This window comes from Colobus angolensis, unplaced genomic scaffold (genome assembly GCF_000951035.1).
Source record: "Colobus angolensis palliatus isolate OR3802 unplaced genomic scaffold, Cang.pa_1.0 Scaffold273, whole genome shotgun sequence".
Lineage (NCBI taxonomy): Eukaryota > Metazoa > Chordata > Mammalia > Primates > Cercopithecidae > Colobus > Colobus angolensis.
This window is the reverse complement of record NW_012115966.1, coordinates 363,720-371,923: the sequence shown is the minus strand read 5'-3', so window position 1 is coordinate 371,923 and position 8,204 is coordinate 363,720. Positions and strand designations below refer to the sequence as shown.

The 8,204-nt window shown below is 40.1% G+C and overlaps 1 pseudogene; it reads right to left on the bottom strand.

Moving 5' to 3' along the window:
• Positions 1 to 336: 336 nt before the first annotated feature.
• Positions 337 to 8,204, bottom strand: part of LOC105516090 — a 14,727-nt pseudogene continuing 6,859 nt past the window's right edge.

Below are 8,204 nucleotides of genomic sequence, written 5' to 3'. Positions count from 1 at the left end.
ACAGATTCAACACAATCTTTATCAAAATTCCAAATGCATTTTTTTGAGAAAAAAGTCTAAAACTTTTATGGAATCATAAGAGACCTAGAGTAGTCAAAATAATCAAGAAAAAGAAAAACATGGTTGGAGAAATCATACTTCTTGATTTCAAATTATATTATAAAGCAATAGTAATCAAAACAGTATGGTTCTGGCACAAAAACAGACACATAGCCCAATGAAACAGAATAAACAGTGCAGATATAAATTCCAAGCTTATAGGTCAACTAATTTTCAACAAGGGCAGCTCTTCCTTATTGGTGCTTTTATCAGTATGTGGTACTAAAATCCATAGTTTCAGTACTGCACATTAAGATCACAAGTTTCTAGCTTTCATTTTTTTCTTTATTTATCTGAAGATATTTTCTGAGGAATTATTCCAAGTGTAGCAGAAATTGGCCCATGGTGTTTACTGCTGCCTGCTTTATGAGTATATTCTTGCTTAATAGAAGAATGATTAGAAATTTTGTCAGGTCTGTGATGTAATCCTGAATGCAGTAATATAGAAGTCCCTGTTGTAAATCAATGTAGTACTGCCTACTAGACAAAAATGTCTCCTACTTCTGTGAATATATCTGTTCTGTCCTTGCTGATTCTTGATGTTGAGGCTGTTCCTTGTGTGATGGCAAATGTATGAGATATTTGACATTCCTATTGCTAACATTGACAAATTATCAGTATATGACTGTCTTTTACAGAAATATTGCCTGAATTTAGAAGTACTGGCCCATCCTGACCCTGACCCATCCTTCCTCACTGGGCAGGGCCTCCCTGCAGGAATTCCACCAAGTCCAGCCAGAGGCTCAGGAACAAAACCCTAATCTCCCAGGGTCTGAGTCCGTAAGGGGAGAGGTGGCCACAGTCTCTGCAGACTAGCAGACTTAGCCTTTCCTGCTGGTAGTTCTGAGAAATCCAGGCAGCCCAGATGAGTGGGTTTCCCCCCAGCAAAGCATGCCCCCTCCACCAAGGGACAGTCAAAGTGCTTCATTAAATGGGTCCCGTTCATCCTGCCACCCAGCTGGGTGAGAACCTCCAACAGGGATTATCAGACACCCTATACAGAAGCAATCCTACTGGCATCAGGTTGGTGCCCCTTGAGGTCAGAGATCCCAGAAGAAGGAGAGGCACCATTTTTGCTGTTATCCAGCCTCCTTGAGTGACAACTCCAGGTGTGGGAGTGAACCAGATGAATAGGGCCTGAAGTGAACCCCCAGCAAATTGCAGCAGCCCTACAGAAAAGGGACCTGACCATTGAAAGAAAAACAAACAGAAAGCAACAACAACAGCATCAACAAAACAAAAAGTCTCCACAAAAACCCCATCCAATGGTCAGCAGCCTCAAAGATCAAAACTAGACGGACTTATGTAGATGGGAAACAATCAATGAAAAAATGCTGAAAACCCAGAGGCCAGAGTACCTCTTCTGCTCCAAACAATCACCACACCTCTCCAGCAAGGGCACAGAACTGGATGGAGGATGAGATGGATGAATTGACAAAGGTAGGCTTCAGAAGACGGTAATAAAGAAAACTTTGGTGAGCTAACGGAGCATGTTCTAATCCAATGCAAAGAAGCTAAGAACCTTGATAAAAGGTTAGAGGAGCTGCTAGCTAGAATAACCAGCTTAGAGGGGGACATAAATGACCTGATAGAGCTGAAAAACACAGCATGAGAACTTCGTGAAGCATACACGATTATCAGTAGCCGAATCGACTAAGCAGAAGAAAATATATCAGAATTTGAAGACCACTTTGAGTTGGAAACAAAATATACAGACAAGGTTAGAGAAAAAAGAATGACAAACAAGCAAACAAAGCCTCCAAGAAATATGCAACTATGTAGAAAGACCAAATCTATGATTGATTGGAGTACCTGAAGAAGACAGGGAGAATGGGAACAAGCTGGAAAACACACTTCAGGATATTACCCGAAACAACTTCCCCAACCTAGCAAGATGGCCAACACAAATTCGTGAAATACAGAGGACACCACCACTAAGATACTCTGTGAGAAGGACAACCCCAAGACATATAATCATCAGATTCTCCAAGGGCAAAATGAAGGAAAAGGTGTTAAGGGCAGCCAGAGAGAAAGGCCCGGTCACCACCCACGAAGGGAAGCCCATCAGACTAATAGTGGACCTCTCAGCAGAAAATCTACATCCCAGAAGAGATTAAGGGTCAATATTCAACATTCTTAAAGAAAAGAATTTTCAACCCAGAATTTCATATCCCACCAAACTAAGCTTCATAAGCAGAGGAGAAATAAAATTCTTTTCAGACGAGCAGATGCTGAGGGATTTTGTCACCACTAGACCTGTCTTGCAAAGGCTCTTGAAGGAAGCACTAAATATAGAAAGGAAAATCTGGTACCAGTCACTGCAAAAATACGCCAAAATGTAGAGACCAATGACACTATGAAGAAACTGTATCAACTAGTGTGCAAAATAACAGATAGCATCATGATGACAGGATCAAACTCACACGTAACAATACCTTAAATGTAAATGGGATAAATACCCCAGTTAAAAGACACAGACTGGCAAATTGGATAAAAAATCAAGACCCATCAGTGTGCTATATTCAGGAGATTCATCTCACGTGCAAAGACACACATAGGCTCAAAATAAAGGGATGAAGGAAAATTTACCAAGCAAATAAAAAGCAAAAAACAAACAAACAAACAAACAAGCAAAACCATGGGGTTCAATCCTAGTCCCTGACAAAACAGACTTTAAACCAACAAATTTCAAAAAAGACAAAGAAGGGCATTGCATAATGGCAAAGGGATCAATTCAATGAGAAGAGCTAACTATCCTAAATATACAGACATCAGATACAGGAGGATCCAGATTCATAAAACAAGTTCTTAGAGACCTACAAAGACACGTAGACTCCCACACAATAATAGTGAGACACTTTAGCACCCCACTGTCAATGTTAGATCAAAGGACAGAAGATTAACAAGAATATTCAGGACTTGAACTCAGCTCTGGATCAAGTGGACCTAATAGACATCTACAGAACTCTCCATCCCAAATCAACAGAATACACATTCCTATCAGTGCCACATAGCACTTATTCTAAAATCGACCACATAATTGGAAGTAAAACACTCCTCAGCAAGTGCAAAAGAACTAAATCATAACAAAGAGTCTCTCAGACCACAGTGCAATCAAATTAGAACTGGGATTAAGGAACTCACTCAAAACCACATGATTACATGCAAATTGAAAAACCTGCTCCTAAATGACTTCTGGGTAAATAATGGAATTAAGGCAGAGATCAAGAAGTTCTTTGAAACCAATGAGAACAAAGAGACAATGTACCGAAATCTCTGGGATACAGCTAAAACAGTGTGTAGAGAAAAACTTATAGCACTAAATACTCACATCAGAAAGCCAGAAATATCTCAAATTGACACCCTAACATCACTATTAGAAGAGCTAGAGAAACAAGAGCAAACTAATCCAAAAGCTAGCAAAAGACAAGAAATAACTAAGTGTAGAACAGAATTGAAGGAGATAGAGACACAAAAAACTCACCAAAAAATCACTGAATCCAGAAGCTGGTTTTTTTGAAAAAATCAACAGAATAGATAGACGACTAGCTAGACTAATAAAGAAGAAAAGAGAGAATAATTAAATGACACAATAAAAAGTAATAAAGGGGATATCACCACTGACCCTAGAGAAATACAAACTACCATCAGAGAATACTATAAACATCTATATGCAAATAAACTAGAAAATCTAGGAAAACTGGATAAATTCCTGGACACATACAGCCTCCCAAGACTAAACCAGGAAGAAGTCAAATCCCTAAATAGATCAACAAAAAGTTCTGAAATTGAGGCATCAATTAATAGCCTACCAACCAAAAAATATCCCAGGACCAGATGGATTCACAGCTGAATTCTACCAGAGGTACAAAGAGGTGATGATACCATTCCTTCTGAAACTATTCCAAACAATTGAAAAGGAGGTACTCCTGCCTAACTCATTTTATGAAGCCAGAATCATCCTGATAATCAAAATCTGCCAGAAACACAACAACAACAAAAAAGAAAACTTTAGGCCAATATCCCTGATGAGCATCAACGTGAAAATTGTCTATAAAATACCTGCAGATCAAATCCAGCAGCACATCAAAGAACTTATCTACCATAATCAAGTAGGCAAACGTAACCCATCACATAAACAGAACCAAAGACAAAACCACACGATTGTCTCAATAGATGCAGAAAAGGCCTTCAATAAAATTCAACATCCCTTTATGCTAAAAACTCTCAATAAACTAGGTATTGATGGAACATGTCTCAAAATAATAACAGCCATTTATGACAAACCCACAGCCAGTAGCATATTGAACGGGCAAAAGTTGGAAGCTTTCCCTTGGAAAACAATTACAAGACAAGGATGCCCTCTCTCACCACCCCTATTCAACATATTATTGGAAGTTCTGGCCAGAGCAATCAGGCAAGAGAAATAAATAAAGGGTATTCAAACAGAAAGAGAGGAAGTTAAATTGTCTCTGTTTGCAGATGACACGGTTATATATTTAGAAAACCCCATTATGTCAGCCCAAAACTCCTTAAGCTGATAAGCAACTTCAGCAAATTCTCAGGATACAAAATCAGTGTGCAAAAATTACAAGTATTCCTTGACACCAACAGTAGACAAGCAGAGAGACAAATCACGAATGAACTCCCATTCACAATTGCTACAAAGAGAAGTAAATACCTAGAAATACAGCTAACAAGGGATGTGAAGGACCTCTTCAAAGAGAACTACAAACCACTGCTCAAGGAAATGAGAGGACACAAACAAAAGGAAAAACATTCCATCCTCATGGATAGGAAGAATCAATATCATTAAAATGTCATATTGCCCAAAGTAATTTATAGATTCAATGGTATTGAATTGAATGCATCAAACTACCATTGATATTCTTCACAGAATTAGAAAAAAAACTTCTTTAAATTTCATATGGAATCAAAGAAGACCCCATATAGCCAAGACAATCCTAAGCAAAAAGAACAAAGCTGGAGGTATCACACTACCTGACTTCAAACTATACTACAAGGCTACAATAACCAAAACAGCATGGTACTTGTACCAAAACTGACATATAGACCAATGGAACAAAACAGAGACCTCAGAAGTAATACCACACATCTAAAACCATCTGATCTTTGACAAAAAAAAGAAGCAATGGGGAAAGAATCTCTTATTCAATACATGGGGTAAATGGTGCTGGAAAAACTGGCTAGCCATATGCAGAAACTGGACCCCTTCCTTACACCTTATACAAAAATTAACTCGAGATGGATTAAAGATTTAAATATAAACCCAAAACCATAAAAACCCTAGAAGAAAACCTAGGCAACACCATTCAGGACATAGGCATGGGCAAGACTTCATGAATAAAACACCAAAAGCAGTTGCAACAAAAGCAAAAATCAACAAATGGGATCTAATTAAACTAAAGAGCTTCTGCACAGCCAAAGGAAGTATCATAACTGCAGAATGGGAGAAAAATTTTGCAATCTACCCATCTGACAAAGGTCTAATGTCCAGAATTTACAAGGAACTTAAACAAATTTTCAAGAAAAAAAAAAACAAACAAACAATCCTATCGAAACATGGGCAAAGGATATGAAAAGATACTTCTCAAAAGAAGACATTTATGTGGCCAAAAAAAAAACAGAAAAAAAAGCTCAATATCATTGATCACTAGAGAAATACAAATCAAAACCACAATGAGATACAATCTCACACCAATCAGAGTGGTGATTATTAAAATGTCAAGAAACAATAGATACTGGTGAAACTGTGGAGGGAATGTAAATTAGTTCAACCATTGTGGAAGACAGTATGGTGATTCCTCAAGGATCTAGAACCAGAAATACCATTTAACCCAACAATCCCATTACTGGGTATATAACCAAAGGAACATAAATCATTCTACCATAAAGATACATGCACACATATGTTTGTTGCAGCACTGTTTACAATAGAAAAGTCATGGAACCAACCCAAATGTCCATCAATGATAGACTGGATAAAGAAAATGTAGTACATACACACTGTGGAATACTATGCAGTCATAAAGAAGAATGAGATCATGTCCTTTGGAGTGACATGGATGAAACTGGAAGACGTCATCCTCAGCAAGATAACACAGGAAGAGAAAACCAAACACCACATGTTCTCACTCATAAGTGGGAGTTGAACAATGAGAACACATGGACACAGGGAGGGGAACAACACATCCCAGAGCCTGCTGAGGGATTGGGGGTGAGATGAGGGAATTTAGAGGATGAATCAATAGACGCAGCAAATCATCATGGCACGTGTATACCTACGTAACAAACCTGCACATTCTGCACATGTATCCCACAACTTAAAGTAAAATAAAATAAATTTACAAATTTTTAAAAAAGAAAATGTGTGATACCGGCTCAGGGGTGCATGCCCAAGATGGCCAAATAGGAACAGCTCCAGCCTCCAGCTCCCAGTGTGAGCAACAAAGAAGACAGGTGATTTCTGCATTTTCAACTGAGGTACTGGGTTCATCTCACTGGGGCATGTCAGACAGTTGGTGCTGGTCTACGGGTGCAGCCAGACCAGCAAGAGCTGAAGCAGGGTGAGGCATCGTCTCACCTGGGAAGTGCAAGGGGGAAGGGAATTCCTTTTCCTAGCCAAAGGAAATTGAGACACACAGCACCTGGAAAATTGGGTAACTCCCACCCTAATACTGCCCATTACTAAGGGTCTTAGCAAATGGTACACCAGGAGATTATATCCCACACCTGGCTGGGAGGGTCCCATGCCCACGGAGCCTCCCTCATTGCTAGCACAGCAGTCTGAGATCTAACTGCAAGGTGGCAGCGAGGCTGGGGGAGGGGCGCCATCATTGCTGAGGCTTAAGTAGGTAAACAAAGCCACCTGGAAGCTCGAATTGAGCGGAGCCCATTGCAGCTCAAGGAGGCCTGCCTGCCTCTGTACACTCCACCTCTGGGGATAGGGCATAGCTAAACAGAAGGCTGCAGAAACCTCTGCAGAGGCAAATGTCTCTGTCTGACAGCTTTGAAGACAGCAGTGGTTCTCCCAGCACGGAGGTTGAGATCTGAGAATGGACAGACTGCCTGCTCAAGTGGGTCCCTGACCCCTGAGTAGCCAAACTGGGAGACATCCCCCACTAGGTGCAGACCGACACCTCACACCTCACACGGCTAGGTACACCCCTGAGATGAAGCTTCCAGAGCAAGAATCAGACAGCAACACTCGCTGTTCAGCATTCTGCAGCCTCCGCTGCTGATACCCAGGCGAACAGGGTCTGGAGTGGACCTCAAGCAAACTCCAACAGACCTGCAGCTGAGGGTCCTGTTAGAAGGAAAACTAACGAATAGAAAGGACAATCACACCAAAACCCCATTAGTACATCACCATCATCAAAGACCAAAGGCAGATAAAACCGCGAAGATGGGGAAAAAGCAATGCAGAAAAGCTGGAAATTCAAAAAGTCAGAGTGCAACTCCCCCTCCAAAGGAACGCAGCTCGTCGCCAGCAACAGAACAAAGCTGGACGGAGAATGACTTTGACAAGTCGAGAGAAGAAGGCTTCAGTTGATCAAACTTCTCAGAGCTAAAGGAGGAACTATGTAACCAGTGCAAAGAAACTAAAAACCTTGAAAAAAGAATGGATGAATAGATAACTAGAATAATCAATGCAGAGAAGACCTTAAAAGAACTGATAGAGATGAAAATCATGACACGAGAACTACATGACAAATGCACAAGCTTCAGTAACCAACTCAATCAACTGGAAGAAAGAGTATCTAGAGATTGAAGATCAAATAAATGAAATGAAGCAAGAAGAGAAGTGTAGAGAAAAAAGAGTAAAAAGAAATGAAAAAAGCCTCCAAGAAATATGGGATTATGTGAAAAGACCAAATCTACATCTGATTGGTGTGCCTAAAAGTGACGGGGAAAATGGAACCAAATTGGAAAACACTCTTCAGGATATCATCCAGGAGAACTTCCCCAACCTAGTAAGGCAGGCCAACATCCAAATTCAGGAAATACAGAGAACACCACAAAGATACTCCTCGAGAAGAGCAACTCCAAGACATGTAATTGTCAGATTCACCAAAGTTGAAATG